This window comes from Eucyclogobius newberryi, unplaced genomic scaffold, assembly GCF_026437365.1.
Source record: "Eucyclogobius newberryi isolate DKJ021-1_F unplaced genomic scaffold, fEucNew1.0.hap1 SCAF_2, whole genome shotgun sequence".
NCBI lineage: Eukaryota > Metazoa > Chordata > Actinopteri > Gobiiformes > Gobiidae > Eucyclogobius > Eucyclogobius newberryi.
In genome coordinates, this window is record NW_027315834.1 from 38,058,438 (window position 1) to 38,077,908 (window position 19,471).

At 44.1% G+C, this 19,471-nt stretch overlaps 1 non-coding gene across 1 annotated transcript; it reads left to right on the plus strand.

Moving 5' to 3' along the window:
- The first annotated feature begins 99 nt into the window (after positions 1 to 99).
- Positions 100 to 208, plus strand: trnal-caa (transfer RNA leucine (anticodon CAA)). The gene is made up of 2 exons: positions 100 to 137; positions 163 to 208. It is a non-coding gene; the product is annotated as a tRNA-Leu (tRNA).
- The last annotated feature ends 19,263 nt before the right edge of the window (positions 209 to 19,471 follow it).

A 19,471-nucleotide genomic window follows, 5' to 3' on the forward strand; every position in this document is an offset into this window, starting at 1 on the left:
GACGCTCTGAAGACAAACAGGACCAGAGACTATAATGGTGACTGAAGCTGGTGTTGATTATTGTACTTTATTTCCATGACAACACCCACCGCACCTCACGTCAGGGTGGCCGAGCGGTCTAAGGCGCCAGACTCAAGGATCACTCCTTCCCGGAGCAGGGACTTCTGGTCTCCGAATGGAGGCGTGGGTTCAAATCCCACTCCTGACAATACTTTTTCAGATTGAAGATTAATTTCATGTGATTACACCCTGACAAAATATTTAGGGGAAATCAAGACTCAAACTTATATCCAGAGCCAAAAACGAAACACAACAAATAAGTCGATATTTTATTTTTTGGCCAGATTGGTCAGATTCCTCACGTAGTTTTCATTGGCTTCTCCAGTTGATGCTCTCGTCTCTTAATCCCGTCCTTTCACGCACACATGGTGCTTAAACAGTTCATATTTGGGGTATAGTTGCCTGGGGGTATTACTTGGCCTTTTTGCATCGATGTATCCATTGGTCTTGACTTTGATCTTTAAAACTTTTATACATTTTGTAAATTCACAGTTCATACTGACGCATTTAAAAATAAATTAAACAAAAGATAAAATGCAATGTAGAAACTTTTTTTCGACGGCAGATGCAGTTTGTCATCATTACCACTAGAGGTCAGTCTAAGCCTGGAAAACGGGAGATGGACTCAAGGGTCTCAATAAATCTGCAGAACCAGAGCTATAAACATACGCAAATCATGATATTTTAGACATGGCATCTTTATAATAATGCAAAATAATTTAGAGTTGGGTGTCTGTGAGTAAACTGACAGCACTTTAACACCTCTTAAACACTCCTGTTTCACTAAGAACTATTGCTATGGCGATTTTGAGGGAACTAATCATCAACATTTTGTTCTTTGAGAGCTAGCGAATCTAGCAAATATTTATTTTTCAACAATATATTGTTTCACCATCAGGGTAAGGCTAGGGTTAGGATTAGATTTAGGTACAGTTAAATTGGTTTAGGTAAGTTTAGAGCTTTGGAACACTGGTCCCTCCTTGCACCAAAATATCTAAACTCAAATCTACAAAACTCTTGATGGGCACAAATACATTTCAGATGTAAATCTACAAAAATGTTCATTTGCTTAGATAGAGGCACCAAGGAAGGCGAACCACAGGAAGAAGACTGCGTCTGAGAGGTTCAGCCTCCAGGTCTACACATTCACCTAGCTCCATACTCACAGCGCTCATGGGTAATTTATCTGTGAATCAGGCAGTAAGATCACATAAATATCATATCATTCACTCCTGCTAAATGTTTTACATGAAATATGGTTTAGGTAAAGTCGCCTCTGGTGATAGAAATGACTCACAAACGTACCCTGTCTTGAATATTTGACCTCAAAAAGAGGCAAAAACCTTGTTAAAAAACAAAATGGTATTTTCTCCCTCAGCACAGTCTCTGGATGCAGTGGACAGGTTACATTTGCAGAGCATTAGAGAGGTAATTATGTTGTCTTCAGCAAGTAATGAGCTGCTAATAAGTAATTAGGACTCCATCCAAACCTGGAGAAACTAAACAATAAGGAATTACTTAGCAAACATCATTAACACAGTGGGAGCAAAGTTTCCGTACAGACAAAAGATCACAAGTTTGACTATGTGTAGTTTACATGTTCTTCCATAAAGTCATCCTCGACATAGTTTCACAATGCATCAAGAATGTGCCTGTAAATGTAGTTAAGGTTCAAGTAGTCGCAGAAATATCCTAGACGTCTATTTTACTGTAATTTAAAGTAATTTTAATTATAGATGATATACTTTATTTTCAAATTGGGCATATTTCTAAAACAACTTTAAGTCTCCACTTCTCTATGAACACCATGACCGAAGAGGACTCATGTGATATCTGATGGAGACCCACAAAAGTGTAGCCCACTTCAAACACACGATAAATGCAAAACACAATTTAATTGCAATGGGAAACAAATTTTCTTTTTAGTGCAGATGACATTAAAACGTTGTTGAAACTTTACAGTATTCCAGTCCAGAGACAAACCTTATATTGTCTGTAACTTGTGAGTGAAACTTTTGTGACCAAGCGTGACCCTGGCCCTTTAACCAGCACTCAGACTACTGGACCTTCACTCATCCCCTCCTGCCGCCTCCATTCTTCCACAGTTACATTTTCATTACGCCTCATCACCGCAGACACTCTGTCCACACGAGGACTGCACCATGAATCAATGCACTCTGGTGGCACAGTGTAAGAGAACTATCCAATCACGGGAGCAGACAAGGACGGAGGTTAGCGCTCCTCGCAATCCACTTTGATGGTGTTTTCACTTTGATGATTAAAAGTCCCATTTCCCATAATTATGTCAAGTTAAGTGGATGGAAGGCTATACACCGTGTACTTTGAATTTAAAATGCTCTTTGCATTTTCCCCCAAATATTATAAGCCCACACTGGGATTTTTATTGCACTGGGATTTCCACACTGCAGTCGCTTAAGCAGGCTGTCGGTGTGCCCTTTGGCAAGACACTTCACCCATATTGCCCAGTATGAATCTGGCGAGCGAGTGAGTGAATGTCTGCGGTCGGAGAGGCCTATGACGCAGCTTATGGAGTAATATCATCTTGAAGTAACTTTACTCTTACTTGAGTATAATGTTTGGCTACTTGAGCATTATAGTAAATGTACAGTCTGTCCATGTGAGTGGATCCCTCCATCCCTGTGGTTCCTCTTTTATTTTTCTTGCCGAGAAGAATGTTCCAAGGTTTTAAAGACAGGAGATGTCCAGGAACAGTTTTCCATTCACTTGTTTCATGAGACTGTCTGATGATTGTTTAATTGTATGATGGAGCAGTTTTTGTGAAGACCCATGAGGCGACTGCCAATATGATCTTGTGGTATTAACACAGAAATGTTATAGAATTTTATTTGGAAATGTGTTAAATCTGTTGTTAACACAATGGCACACCCATTTTGAAACAAAAATGCTCACATAGTAACTTAAAAAACATGAAAACATATTAAGATAAGATAAGATAATCCTTTATTGTCAGATCTAAAATGTTGCTGCCAAAGTATAAAAGGCGGTGACACTTTTCACATATGTATCTCAGTATTTTTGTCGTTTCACTGGAGGTTTGTGGAGAAATCAAATGCACTGAGGGATATGAAATAATTGTATAAAATCAAAACTAACACTCAAGAAAAGGTGCTCTACGTTAACATTTTATGAAATCTATGAAACTCTTGTATCTGACTCTACTTTTAGATGTGTAGTTATGTGGAGACTCCTGGAAAGTGAATGGCTTTTGAGTGGAGTTAACTTCAGAAAAGAGCACTGGGGATAAAACAGTTACATACTCTTGCAGTTCAGGGCAGCTTTCAGTTTGTACGAGGTTCACACTAGAAAATGCACTCAACAGAAAGACTGATATTTACTATTATCAACAATAGTAATTTATTTAGTGTATTAAATAGTAAATTATTAAGTGACTTTTAAATACTAGTTATTGTTATACTGTTGTGTGTTCAGTATGTTCAGATAAATTAAAGTGCATATTTACTGTAGGTTTACTGTTTGTATTGCTACTTAATACTTTTATTAGTGGGATAGTTTCTGTGGTAAGTATTTCATACTTTACATCAATCCAGTGGCAGTTTGTGAAGTAATAGAAAATTACAGGAAGTAGTGCTGAATCCCAATGTCATCGATAAGAGAGATAAAAGTGTGCATTACTGCCACCATCTGGAGCGGAAGTTTCTTCGTGCTTTATTTACAGTGATACAGTGACTTGGGGCCTTGGGCGGGGTTCATCCTGGACAGGGGCCAGATCGTCGGAGGTTTATCACAGAGACAATGACACACATTTACTCTCACGTTCATTCACTAGGGTCAATTTACCTAACACATGCATGTCTTTAGACGGTGGGGGGAAGGAGAACCTGGAGAGAACCCACGGTGACACAGGAAGGACATGCAGACTCCACCCAGAGAGATCATGTGATGTTGAGCAGGCCCAGTAATATCCATATCCATATCCCAAAACATTCTTGCAGCGTCCAGTATCATATTAACACACTCGGCCTTGTATTTCGACAGAACAGTTCATCACCACAGCTATAAACGCAAGGAAACGTTTCTTCTCCACTGACATAAACCTCAGATTTTACTTTCTCAACTCCAGGTTGCTTTGATTCCGCTTGCTCCTGTCCTTTAACGACTGTAACCGCATTAACCTCACTCTCCATTTTCAGGCACTCAAGTTCAATGCACCTCTGAACAGTGCAAACTCTTTGGATCATTCACACACTCCTCAAACTCTCACTCTCCTCCAAACCTTCTACATTTACGCACTCCCTTGCACATTGCAGAACATGACCTTACTCCTGGCATGAGAAGCACCTCAGGGGCCCTGGTGAAAGGCCTCACCCTGTAACACACATAATCCATTAAGGTTTTCCCTGGTAACTTCCCCTCAAACGTTAACCACACTGACATATTTTCTACAGACTCTCCTCTAATGAACCGCACATACACCGGGAAGATCCAAAGAGTCTTCCACCTCAGAATCAAGAGGCACACATTATCTACACCTTTACTTCCAGACTTGACGTAATGCCTTATAAACACCTCTGTCTTTAATGCTTGTTCTCACTGTTTTTGAGAATCATTTTTTACCATGCCACTTCTGGTTACTCAAATTGGCCTGAACTTGTCCAACTTCTCCCCAACAGACTTCCCAACAACGTGTGGATCCTTGAATATACCGTCCTGTAAGGTTACGGCCAACAAGAAATAACTCCTCGCTTTCTGTTTTGAGACACTTTTCTTTTTCCTCTTCTTTTTATCGATCGTCTCATTTGCTTCCATTTCGCTGTCGGATTCAGATTCTGCACTAGGCTCCATAGCTTACCATCCTCCAGAGGCTGCTCCTGGTATTACAATTTGTCAAATCATAACTCTTTGTAATAGATGGAGGTAAGGTGTGAAATGGACTCTCCTTGCCAGCAGATAGCAGTAGCGTTTAGACTATAAAATGCTTCCATTTTGACCGTTTAGGCCGGGAACTCAGATATTTAAACTATTCTGTGGTAAGTCCAGCCCATTGGGCAAGCCTTCCTGAAGTGGAAAAAAGTTGTTTGTTTCAACAGAAACTTAACCTCTTTGTTTCTAACAAGCTAGCCTTTAATTTGCTTATTGACAATGCCTCTTGGATGACAACAACTGAACCCTTTTCTACAATGGAACACTCCTGGACGAATGAGACACCGACATATGTCCATTTTGACCCTTGAGTCCTCTGCCCCCAAACAAAGATTGTGTTCTCCAGTGTTCCTTTGCTGAACCCCATGCTCTCAGGTACTCATAGTTTTAGCATATGTAGTGTTTATATTATGGCTGTATTGGCTCACTTGTAAAGTAAAAGGAACTTGTTGAATTAAATGGAACTAAAAGATGCAAAAATGTATAACGAATAAACATGTTAACTTAGTGGAACAATGTTGCTCTTCTTTTGTTCAATGGGCTTACCTGTGGCCTCATTAGTGTTTGTTTAGGGTCTGTGTTGTTTGGGGTCTGTGTTGTTTGGGGTCTGTGTTGTTTGGGCATTGTTTACAATATGGTTTCTATGCAATAGTTGTGGAATTATCTCCACCTCTGTCAAATCTGCTGCTCATCCAACCAGGAAGTAACATTTTAAATGTCATCAAATTGTCAAACTAGAGAGTCCGTTTAGTGAAATGAGTAGTCCGACCTCATATGTCGGACCTTTAACTTGTCATTAATCTAGTGACATTTGTACTTACAAAGTGAATGTTTTCTGTGGTGCAGATGTCAAGAACTTCTACTTTAAAATATTTTTAAAGTCTCTTGTTTCATGAATATAAGCATACAACATTTCACAGAATAAACCAAGGCATTTAAATGTTGAAAAGTAACTGCAGTGGAGAAACAATTGAAAGTTGTAGTATTCACCATCTATGGAAGAAGCACGTGATTCTGCTGTCTGGAGAATAAAATATACACTTTGGCTTCTATAAAATCTACTTGAACAAGGCCATCTCATAAGGTCCTTTTGCTGTGAGACGTGATGCACATATCAAATGCAGGCAGACGCGTACAGTATGAGGGTTTGAGAGCGCTGCAGAGATGCGACGAACAGGAAAATAAATCCAGTAAATATTATCAGAGCCACAGAGTCATGCTTGGGGCAAGCACAGATACAGATGAAGAAAAGGCTGGGGAAAACAAACTAGTCAACAGTTCAGTCTGCAACTGGCAGTTACTTTACAATGCCACACACGAGTCTGAAGTGAGTGTTTTTATATGGTCGTCTTACAGTGACTAATTAAAAGTGCACCTAATATTTTTCCTATAAGTGGCGGCGGTAATTCCAGTTCATATGGTTCAATGGATCAAAATGTGTTTACATTAATTACTCTGACTTTTCCTCCCTGCTGTTCTGAATAAGTGCTTTACCCACATATTTGTTGTCCTTATTAAGTCATTAAAGGCCCAATATTAGGCTAAATGTTCTCTTCTTAGTATTTAACTTTTTCCTCTCTTATATACCTGAAGTAATTTCCCATTTGTGCATGAGGAAGTGCCACCTGAGACAGGTAACATTACAGTTCATCAAATACGTTGGTTTAAAAAATGTATATAAAAAGATAAAGATAAAGATTCAAAGCAGGGAGAAAAGATGGTTTGAAAGTGGAGTTAAGGAGTCCATGAAAATCCTTCTTTAAAAAGCAATGGAGGTTTAAGGTTTAACTTACAGGTCATATACAAGAGTGTTTTGAAGCCATGGGGTGGGAGCCTGGTCATTAAGATGCTAATCAGGTACTTATCAGTGATGAGGGAGCTGCCAGTGAGAGATTGGCCACAAAGCTAAGGTCTTACATGACAAAGTTAAAACAAGAATGCTTGGCCCAGATACACTGCAGAGTCTGTACCGGAGCTCGCAACACACGCACGCTCAACTACTCAACATCTCAAATATTTTTTTTTAATAATCTTGCCCAAGGCCCCACTGTGGCACTCCTCCAAGCACTTACCAGGCCCATCCTGCTTAGCTTCTGGGATCTGACAAGATTGAGCATTGACATGTTGGTCTGGCCACATGGAACTAGAAAGAGATGAGGTCGGAGGGTGAATGACGTAAGTGGAGCACTTCTATTGACTGACAGCTGACACAAACAGCCAGTTCAAATCAACATTTTACGTGGCAGAGCTCGCTTGTAAATACTGCTACACAAAAGCTGTTGTAATAATATAATGAAGGAACAAGAAAAAGCAAACACCGATGCTATTCCGTAACACATCGAGAACACAGTTCAACTTAAAATATGAAACGACACAGAAATATCAGACATTTGTATGGCATGCATGGGAAAAAAATGCGGGGACTGATCACGCAAGCTGTGGTAAGCAGCCTGCGTGATCCTCCTGCGTCTCACCTCGTTTTTTCCCATGCTGGTTGGTTTTATTAGATATTCTGGAATAGGCGGGTCACATTTCTCATTGGTCAGCTTCACATCAAGGCACTTGGTATTTTTCCGTAGAGATCAAGCCTTGGGTAAACATTACCCAGACTCCTCTGGGCTGTCACCCCCCCTCCTGGGGCAACATTCTTTGGCCCATCTTTACGACCCCTTCACAAATGCAGTTTGTCACACACCCGTTCTTCTCTTAGACTAATGATGCAGATAAAATATCACTATTATGCAGATAAAATACATCACAGAAATATACTCATATATTCACATTTTATCACAAAGAGTTGATTGAACATGAATAGATTAATTGATTTAGGACAAAATAATTAACATGTCCATCTTGACGTGTTTGAACATTATTCTAATATAGACTATCACCAATAATGAGTAAAAACTTGACAAAAGGCTATAATAAGTAACCAAATGTACTAAACTATTCTTTACCAGCCTGAACCCAGCCTATTATAATCTGTAACATAATCAACAACTCATTAACAGTAACAACAATACAAGTTCATCCTGGATCATATCCAGATAGGTTTTAGACATAGTTGAGTGTCTGTGTGATGTCACGCAGGCACTATATGTTCTTGTATTTCACGTATTTTTTATTATTATATTTTCCATGATTTTCCATTTAGCCAGTTTCAACTCCTTAACGCTTCAACCGATTTCAACATGTTATACCTCATTACGATCGCTTTCGCAGTAGTACGTGTGCTATTACTTTTGACATTTGAACAACTTGTACTTTTTGTAAGTTTTCCCCATTTAAATGAATTTGGGCATTGAGTGTCTGCGGAATTCTTTATTCTTTAGAATTTTGTGACGGAGTCTAGAGAGAGAGAGAGAGAGAGAGAGAGAGAGAGAGAGAGAGAGAGAGAGAGAGAGAGAGAGAGAGAGAGAGAGAGAGAGAGAGAGAGAGAGAGAGAGAGAGAGAGAGAGAGAGAGAGAGAGAGAGAGAGAGAGAGAGAGAGACTTTATTCTTTAGGCTTTATTTTTTAGTAGTTTGGGATCTCTGTCAACAACAGGTAAGATTATCTTGTGTTTTATATGCATCGATGCAATATATATACTCTAATTATATAATTGTATACTGAACTCACGTTTATTTGTGATTATAAATAAAGAGACTTTATTCTTCGCCTGTCCAGAGACAGGAAAACAAAGAGGAGGAACTACAAAAATGGAGTGAGACTACAAGAATAAAGTCTAAAGAATAAAGCCTAAAGAATAACCATGGAGATGCCATTTACATCTCCAGACCATAAGCATGTCTTCAATCAGGTGTGTTGCAGACATATTATAGCTACCACTGCCCTGTATTTTGTGTTGTATCCATTTAAATTGATCTTGTAATGTTTTATATGTTTTACCTGTAATTTGATGGGATGGGCACCAGATTTAGTGGACCCTTCAGGCATTTCAGGGTAAGTGGGAGGGCAATGTCTACTCTAGATTGTTATGATGTCATCTGAAACCTTGCAATAGCTTCCGCTGTCACAGTATTTTTCATCATGTTTATTTGAATGTAATATTTATAGACATATTTATTGTTTATTTCACCCATTCATTTTTGTTAGAGCACTTGTCGTACACAAGATTTGTGTACTAGATTTGGAATTGTGATCACTCATTTAAATATTAAAAATAACATTGATTCAAACAAAAATGGACTGTTAGTATTTCTTGATATGTTCATACAAAAACAAGAGGAGAATGTTGATCTAGGACAATCGCGGATGCAGGATTTCAGCTCTGATGTAAGCTCTGGAATGGTGTGTGTCTGACCCCTGAGTTGTTGACCCCTTGCAGAGTCCCAGATGCTGATGTCACCGTGAAAAGACCTGAAAGAGTTATAAAACAGGAGTTATAAAACACGTTTTGAATGGCTGTCATTATTATTATTACCATCACCAGGAAGTCAGGTAAAATTTTGAAAAGTATTATACTAAATAAGTCCAGGTTCCTCTATGGCATTGTTCATCTGCTTACTGGGCTTGCCCAATTGGTCACTTAGATCAAGTTCCATCGTGGCATTGACTGGCTCCTCTGTGTCATGGACATGAGCCTGTGAAGTACTTGGTCTGTTTTCACTTGTTACAGAGGTTTGACCACGATCTCGAGAGAGAGAGGGAGGGAGTGAGAGAGAGGGGGAGAGGGAGGGAGTGAAAGGGAGATGGGGGGAGAGGGAGAGACGCAGACACTCTAGCAATGGCTTCAGCCGTTGCAAATTTTCTAGTTGCCTTCAGTATTGTATTTAGCATGTCCACACAAAGTTATTATCATTCATTTTCATTCATTACAGGAAAAAGGTTGTGAGACACCCAAACCTCCATGAATAAAATGTGTTTAAAAATAATACAAAAGTAAGCCTGAGTGACAGTGAGTGACAGTATAAAGACAATATAAAGAGAAAATAGTGAAATATCACCACAAAAATACAGAAAGAATTAATGGAGATAAGTTTGTTATCTTAAGTTCGGGAGCAGGACCACGCCCCTTCCTGCGGCTACACTACTTAATCATCCAGATCACACACACCTGTGTTCGTGATTTCCGTGCACACGCTCCATGGCGGCGGGAGCCTCGCTCGAAAACACACTCGTTCCCGACCTTTCTATGGATCAACTCGACCTCGTTCCTTTCGATGCATCGGCCCAGCACAGGCGAGCCACACTGGGCCATCCTCCACTGGTGTCCCATTAGGACCGGTCCCATCAGCTGTTCTCACAGGCTCAGCTCTCGCTCACGGCCAGGCTCCGGCGTCCCACCTCGCATCACTTCTGCTAGTCCGATATTGAGATCGCCGTGCGTCCTGTGCCCTCCTCCCAGCGCTCCGGTCTTTCCAGCGCCCGCGTCATCCCAGCGCTCATCCCGCGGCCTCGCTCGTTAAGCGCCCACCGCACGCGCTCGTCATTTCTCTCTACATTGACCGTCCGTGTGGACGGCGGCAGGTCTCCAGACCACGGCACCGTTATCAAATCATGATGTTTTAAACTTCTCTTTTGCGCTCACAATTCCCGTTAACTCTCGTTCCACTGCGGAGCGCGCTCTGCCCCGCCCACTTTCGCGGGCAGGAGCGGCTCCTCCAGGTAAAGTATCCTCACCCTCGTCTCCTTCCTCCTCCGTCGTTTCCTTCCTCCTCCGTTGTCTCCTTCCTCCCGCACCGAGCTGCCCATCACTCAAGCCTTGGAGCCAGACTCTCTCACCTCTTTCAAGTAATTAATTCACCTTACTCGCTCACCCCTCCCGCATCGCTCAAAATAACAATAAATACATACAACGTATGTATGTTTATTATAAAATAATAATGAAAACGTATATTTAAAAAAAAAAAAAAAATATTTAAAATTTAAAAAAATAAAAAAAACTTACCCTGCCATCTCTCCCCCCTCCTCTCCTTCCCCATCGTTAATCTTCTGGCACCGTGTCGCCAAGTTACATAGTTTTATCGCGTTGCCACGTTCCGGCAGGTTCTGCGTTTTATCCTCCGACACTGCGTTGCCAGGTTCTGCGTTTTATCCTCTAGCACTGCGTTGCCAGGTTCCTGCGGTTTATCCTCTGGTACCGCGTTGCCAGGTTCTGCGTTTTATCCTCTAGCACTGCGTTGCCAGGTTCCTGCGGTTTATCCTCTGGCACTGCGTTGCCAGGTTCTGCGTTTTATCCTCTAGCACTGCGTTGCCAGGTTCCTGCGGTTTATCCTCTAGCGCTGCGTTGCCAGGTTCCTGCGGTTTATCCTCCGATACTGCGTCGCCAGGTTCCTGCGTTTTATCCTCTGGCACTGCGTCGCCAGGTTCCTGCGGTTTATCCTCCGACACTGTGTTGCCAGGTTCTGCGTTTTATCCTCTGGCACTGCGTTGCCAGGTTCTGCGTTTTTATCCTCTAGCACTGCGTTGCCAGGTTCTGCGTTTTATCCTCTAGCACTGCGTTGCCAGGTTCCTGCGGTTTATCCTCCGACACTGCGTCGCCAGGTTCCTGCGTTTTATCCTCCGGCACGGCGTCGCCAGGTTCCTGCGGTTTATCCTCTGGCACTGCGTCGCCAGGTTCTGCGTTTTATCCTCTAGCACTGCGTTGCCAGGTTCTGCGTTTTATCCTCTAGCATTGCGTCGCCAGGTTCCTGCGGTTTATCCTCTGGTACTGCGTCGCCAGGTTCCTGCGTTGTATCCTCCGGCACCGCGTTGCCAGGTTCCTGCGTTTTATCCTGTGGCACTGCGTCGCCAGGTTCCTGCGTTTTATCCTCTGGCTGCGTCGCCAGGTTCCTGCGGTTTATCCTCTGGCACTGCGTCGCCAGGTTCCTGCGTTTTATCCTGTGGCACTGCGTCGCCAGGTTCCTGCGTTGTATCCTCTGGCAGTGCGTCGCCAGGTTCCTGCGTTGTATCCTCTGGCACTGCGTTGCCAGGTTCCTGTGTTGTATCCTCTGGCACTGCGTCGCCAGGTTCCTGTGTTGTATCCTCTGGCACTGCGTCGCCAGGTTCCTGTGTTGTATCCTCTGGCACTGCGTCGCCAGGTTCCTGTGTTGTATCCTCTGGCACTGCGTCGCCAGGTTCCTGCGTTGTATCCTCTGGCACTGCGTCGCCAGGTTCCTGCGTTTTATCCTCTGGCACTGCGTCGCCAGGTTCCTGCGTTTTATCCTCTGGCTACGTCGCCAGGTTCTGCGTTTTATCCTCTAGCATTGCGTCGCCAGGTTCCTGCGTTTTATCCTCTGGCTGCGTCGCCAGGTTCCTGCGGTTTATCCTCTGGCACTGCGTCGCCAGGTTCCTGCGGTTTATCCTCTGGCACTGCGTCGCCAGGTTCCTGCGTTTTATCCTCTGGCACTGCGTCGCCAGGTTCGTGCGTTTTATCCTCTGGCTACGTCGCCAGGTTCCTGCGGTTTATCCTCTGGCTTGGCGTGCCAGGTTCCAGCATTTTATCCTCGAGCACTGCGTTGCCAAGTTCTAGTGTTTTATTCTCAAGCTCTGCGTTGCCAAGTTCTAGTGTTTTATTCTCAAGCTCTGCATTGCCAGGTTCCAGCATTTCATCCCGTTGCCGCGTTTCGGCCTGACTCAAAGTTGCCAGCTTATAGCTTCGGTTACAGTCTTTACCAGGTTCTAATGTTTCCATCCTTGGGCACCGCGTTGCCACGTTCCCGCATTTTATCCTCGGGCACCGCGTTGCCACGTTCCCGCATTTTATCCTCGGGCGTTCCGTCATTTTATCCTCGGGCGTTCTGGCATTTTATCCTCGGGCACTGCGTTGCCACGTTCCGGCATTTTATCCTCTGGCACCGCGTTGTCACGTTCCGGCATTTTATCCTCGGGCATTCCGGCATTTCATCCTCTGGCACCGCGTTGCCACGTTCCGGCATTTCATCCTCGGGCACCGCGTTGTCACGTTCCGGCATTTCATCCTCAGGCACCGCGTTGCCATGTTCCGGCATTTCATCCTCGGGCATCGCGTCGCCAGGTTCCGGCGTTTTATCCTCTGGCTTTACGTCGCCAGGTTCCAGCGTTTCATCTCTGGCTTTACGTCGCCAGGTTCCAGCGTTTCATCTCTGGCTTTACGTCGCCAGGTTCCAGCGTTTCATCTCTGGCTTTACGTCGCCAGGTTCCAGCGTTTCATCTCTGGCTTTACGTCGCCAGGTTCCAGCGTTTCATCTCTGGCTTTACGTCGCCAGGTTCTAGCGTTTCATCTCTGGCTTTACGTCGCCAGGTTCTAGCGTTTTATCCTCTGGCTTTACGTCGCCAGGTTCCAGCATCATTCCTTCCATTCCTTTTCCTCCCGTCCTTTACCCTCGCTCTCGCTCACCCGCGCTCTCTTTCTCCCCCTTCCTCCTTCTCCCTCCCTCTCACCGGGTTCATGCCAGGCCCCGCTCTTATCCAGCGAAAGGTTGCAATTTTCTCTTCCTGGATCACTAGGCCTCACTTTTTCTCATTTATTTCTAAATTAAACCAAATCCGAACAAGTATGTCTCTTCTTCATGCCCCCTCTTTCATGCTCGCTCTCTACCCCCTCATGCTCTCTCCCCCAGGCACCGGGATGCCAGATTTCCTCCTTGTCCTCCCCCTAACCATGAACTCTACCTTTACTAAATATTTCTCCCTCAGGCACCGGGATGCCAGACCTCCTTTTCGCCCTTCCCCCTAACAATGAACACTACCTTTTACTAAACATCTCTACCTCATGCCCTCTCTTATGCTCCCCCTGACACCGGGATGCCAGGTCTTTCTATTCCCTCCATTTCCAAACCCCTCCCCCTCGGCACCGGGATGCCAGATCTCCCCCCCCCTCTGTCTCTCATGCTCTCCTGACACCGGGTTGCCAGGTCTCTTATTTCCCCCTTTTCTAACCCCCCCCTCGGCACCGGGATGCCAGGTCTACTTTCTTTCCCCCCTTCTCCCCTTGGCACCGGGATGCCAGGTCTACTTTCTTTCCCCCTTCGGCACCGGGATGCCAGGTCTACTTTCTTTCCCCCCTCGGCACCGGGATGCTAGGTCTACTTTCTTTCCCCCCTCGGCACCAGGATGCCAGGTTGACGGTCTTTCTCCCCTCGGCACCGGGATGCCAGGTCGACTGTCTTTCCCCCCTCGGCACCGGGATGCCAGGTCTACTTTATTTCCCCCTACGGCACCGGGATGCCAGGTCTACTTTATTTCCCCCCTCGGCACCGGTATGCCAGGTCTACTTTATTTCCCCCCTCGGCACCGGGATGCCAGGTCTACTTTATTTCCCCCCTCGGCACCGGGATGCCAGGTCAACTTTCTGGTCAACCCCCCCTCCCTTTTCCCCCCGGCACCGGGATGCCATGTCTCCTCCTTCCGTGAGGTTCATGCAGCCTCTTCGCTCTTCCCTCATGCAGCCTCTTCGCTCTTCCCTCATGCAGCCTCTTCGCTCTTCCCTCATGCAGCAGCCTCTTCCCGCCTCTCATGCAGCCTCTTCCCGCCTCTCATGCAGCCTCTTCCCGCCTCTCATGCAGCCTCTTCCCGCCTCTCATGCAGCCTCTTCCCGCCTCTCATGCAGCCTCTTCCCGCCCCTCATGCAGCCTCTTCCCCCTTCGGGCACCGGGAGGCCGCATCTTCCCCCTTCGGGCACCGGGAGGCCGCCTCTTCCCCCTTCGGGGACCGGGAGGCCGGTCCGCCATGTTTTGGAGTCCTCCAAACAGCAGCTGGTTATACCAACTTTACCATGCAGATCATTCCCTTGGGACAAGCCCTGTATCTCCCACCTCCCGACCCTAACGTCTTCGGTTCATCACTGCAAAGTGTCGTCATTCTCATCCAGTCCATCAAGTTGCTGCTGCACTTTGATACACCGTTCTATCAGCCGGTTTGGGGGTTCTTTAAGACCAATGCTATAAGGATTGCTGTCTTCCTGTCGGGCCATTCATGTTCATGGCCGTCCATTCCGATGACCCTGTATCATCAACAAATACATTCAGAACATTTACTACCGAGGTGGAACATCATCGACCCCAGTTCCTCCAACCTCAGCTACCATGTTTCACACATAAGCTCCGCTTCAGGTGCTTCAGTCCTCCTAGACCATCCAGCTCCGTTAACGTTCCTTCCATCATGGCTTTGTTCTACCCTCACCACGTTTAACCTTAACTAATTACTTCCCATTCACCTTCGACTACCAGTCACATTGCAAGTACTCAAGCCTACCCGAGTGGCATCGACGTCTCTTCAGGCGCGTTCCCCTGCTCAGAGGCCGTCTTGTCCACAATAGTTCTCCTCACCCCGGCATCAAGGACCTCCAACCAACGCTTAAGTCTTCCCCTAAAACAGCAGGACTACTGTGGTAACACGATCTATTCCGAGCCCCTTTGCAATCCGTCCAGACCTTGTGCACTGGTCGTCAAGTGGCACTTCCCAGCAGGACTCAGGATCTGGTTCATCCTTTACTTAAAGTCGTTCCACGCCTGGTCCCCACATTTCCTACCAAACTTTTCCTACATTGGCGCTGCCACATCTGCCTCCAGTTAAGGCGTTGTTGACCGCCTCATTATATCGTGGAGCACTGGTTCTCCATGACTTTCCAGGTCTACACACACCATTACCTCCTCGTCCTCCATTCTGCCAATCCGCACTGCCTCGTTAAGCTTCTTTTGGGGGTATCGAGGCCCGGGAGCCTTCAGCCCTCATCGCAAGAAGACCCAAAACGGCATCAACTTCGTACATTCGTGTTGTTCATGTTTCTCCCCTGCCAATAAACACCTTGCATCGTATCTGGGGTTGTGGTCCTTGCTAGTGAACAAATGATTCAAAAAAAGTATGATTTTTCATCTGTTTCTTTTAATTAGAATTTTTCACTGTTACATTACATTTATTACTGACTCACCCAGAACTGACCCCTAGATGGCAGTGTTGTTCGGCAAGCCCTGTTTGCATTCAGGAACTGTGTTAAAAGAGTGTGGTGTAACCAAACTAAGTTCTGCAACAGGGATTGTTAACTTCCATGATGTGATCTTGAATGAAAGTGAGTTGATCTCTTTGACTGGAATCACAGTGTCTTTGTGCTGTGGAATCAGTGTCTTTGCCCCGAACCAGCATCCAAGACCTATTATGCTTCAGTTTCATAACTTTAGTTGCTGCATCTAGACGGGACCAGACAAAACGCTTTCGTCAATGACTATTCAGTGAGAGTGGTCAGGAAATGCGAGACTTTTGACAAAGTGAAATCTCGCTTAAGAGATAAGAAAGTGGAATATGCTCTACTTTATTCCACTACACTGAGGAGGAGGCATCAGAGTTTATATACAGGATGTCAGACACCTGAAGTCTGATATTCCTCCCCTTGTTTTCTGTTTCTAACTCAAGGGACCTGGACCTTATTAGACACATGAGAGTATTCGCTGTTCAATGTATACAACTGTTTGTAAATACCCAGGTGAAAATGTGAACCATCCCGGAGGGCCTTCCCATGGTTTTTCCTCCATCTTGTGATTCCTTTTTGGATCAGTCTGTGGGCTCTTTTCATGTTTTTGGCGAGAGCTTTCTTTTGCAGTTTACTAGTTACATTATGTTGTGTATTCCTATAATGTTTGTGTTTGTGTGTTGAACTCGACCAGAGAACTTTGTAACAAGAGCAGTTTAGAACAATAAGATGAGAAAAATGAGAAAAGATGAGGGAAAACTAGGCAAACGTAAAAGGGGAGTGGCCATGTTGATCTCAAGCAGAATAGCCTTTGAACAGAGTTTTGGACACAAAGATAAAGATTGCAGATGTTCAAAGGAACTAATAATGGAAGTGCGTTTACTTTGATAAATGTATACTCAACCTGACTTTCTATACTAAAGTTGTAGATCGATTGCAAACCACTCTGGGGGAACCCTTGTCTGGTGGCGACTGGAACTTGCATGTCCAGCTGACATTAGATGTTTCAAACTCTACTCTAAGTACAGGAAAATGTATGAATAATATATTGAGCAAAATAATGCATAATATAGGCTTGATCAATATCAGGAGAGCTGAATCCTAATGTCCAACAATATACACATTTCTCTAATCCACATAAGGAATATGCTAGAATAGACTATTTGAATATTTGTTTTAATTTAAGGTCAGAAATGACAGAGGCCGACATAGGTACAATAGATCTAAGTAATCATGCCCCGCTTTACATCGGTGTAGATCTGGTACAGAAATGGAAGACACTCTGGAGATGTAATGTTAGTCTACTCAATGTTTAAAGACATTGAGACTTATGTGGAGGATAATGATGATGGTGACATTTCCCCACCCATTCTTTGGTAGACTGCTAAGGGCCTCCGCTAAAAAGAACCACATGGAAGAAAAAATGAATGATTTATAAATTAAAACATTTGGAAGCTAAACATGCAGAAAATGGGAACCTCAAATGCTACAGAAAATTAGAAAGTTAAGAGGCAAGATTAATGACCTCGCCTTACAAGAAATAATACAAAACATGCTCTTCACCAAACAAAGACATTATGAAAGAGGTTCAAAGTTCTCTAAATTGCTATTTTGGAAGCTTAGAAAACAACAGGCAGAGAGAACAATTTTTAAAATATGGGATAGGATATTAACTAGGCCTTTAAATAAGCTCGGGCCCCTCCGAGTTGGAAGGAAGCTATTATATCCTTTGTATCTAACTGGGCCTCATAAACAAACGGCAAATACACAACAACATACGATGAACTATTCTATATAATATTCAAAAACAACAAAATTATTCTGTAATAATGAATTTGGACACTGAAAAAGTTTTTGATTCTGTTAGCTAGCCTTATTTATTTAAAGTGCAGTGCAGATTTCAAACAGAGGATTTAAAAATATAAATATTGAGGCTCTTTACGATAAGAATTAAAATACAAAATAATAGCTATTTGACTGACCCAATGCAATTCAAAGTGCTTCACACAACTGGAAAAATGCATTTCAAATCACAGACATGACAGAAATCACAAAACAGTTTAAGACATAAAAGAGAAGAGTACAAATAAAACCGTCATATGCACAGCTAAACAAAACTGTTCTTAGCTTGGATTTGAACATTGTTACACATCTTCAGATTCCGAGATGGTTCATATGGCACTAACATGTCCGAGATGTACTTTGGTGCTAGGCCATGGAGAGACTTGTACACAAGCAGAGCTGCTTTAAAGTCTATTCTCTGAGCCACAGGAGCCAGTGCAGAGACCTGAGAACTGCTTGCCTGAGCCAGCCATTCCCAACATGTTTTGACAAACTACTTAACAAAACCTGAGGGTCTGGGATCCAACCCAGTCGCGCCAATTTCCAAAGGGAGTGATTGACAGACGGATTAACCAATCAGACAAACGCATTGTTCGTTCGTGTCCAAACAAACATGGTGGTTTACGAGGAAAGAATAAAAATAACACAGACTGAGAAACGTTGCAGACTTCTGCTGAGTCAACAAGCGACGCACTAAACTCTGTATATCTCGGGTAAATAAATATTTGAGAGACGTCTTCCGCATTTGAGAGACACGGGATACAAAGTCTTCCGCATGTGAGCGACACGTGACACAAATTAGCGGCGATGGTTGGAGCGGTAAATGCTGGAACGTTTTTTTTGACGCCCCCCAATGGTCCGATTCCAGACCGAGACGCATTCGAACAGAATGTGGGCGGGGCTGGCGGGTCAGGCAAGAGAACTGGACTAATGCACTCATACTTCCTGGTTCTAGTCAGGAGCCGAGCAGCAGCGTTCTGGATGTACTGCAACTGTTTTACAGCTCGTTTGGACAGGCCAGTGAGCAGGCCGTTACGGTCTAATCTGCTGAAAGACCTACCCATTTAAAAGTGGAAAACGGAATCTCTCAAATATGCAAACAAGCGCAGATTACAAGAAACATGGTTAGTACAAACTTAGACAAACATACTGAGTCCAAAAAATGTATTGGAAGCATTGGATGAACCCCCAATGTGTTCTGTCTGGCTCTTGGCATAACAAGGAGGGATACGACAGTGGTAAAAAAAAAAGAAGTATAACAACAACAAAGATTAATATTTACAAAAAGTATATAGGGTTGTGAGCATGTTAGTGTCAGTGGTGTAGTGCGCTGCTTGTTGTGTAGACGGTGTGTGTGCAATGTGGGTGAACAAAAGACAAACTTAAATGTGTGAAACTGAAGCTGGCTCGGCACAGCCCGACAGCAGGGAAGCAGAGCAAGCTGGTGCAGGCCCAGCAGGAGGGCGGAGAGAGACCTGCACAGCAGCAGAGGGGGCAGCACCAACAAGCCCTCCCAAAGAGTCCATACCGTCTGCGCCATAACATAAAAAACCTTGTATTCGATTCAAGACCCTACAACTACCAAAAGAAAAAGTTTGAAAAATTACTTCATTTCAGACAGTCTCCACTTTGGCACTATTTACCAGGGGACTACGCAAACTAAATTGTGCCAAATAAGCCACAGATGCTAAACTCAACAAGCCGATGCTCACAGTGGTTCTAGGCTTGACTATAAAATCTCTGCTTCACACACCCAGTGCTGACGACTTTAGAGAGGA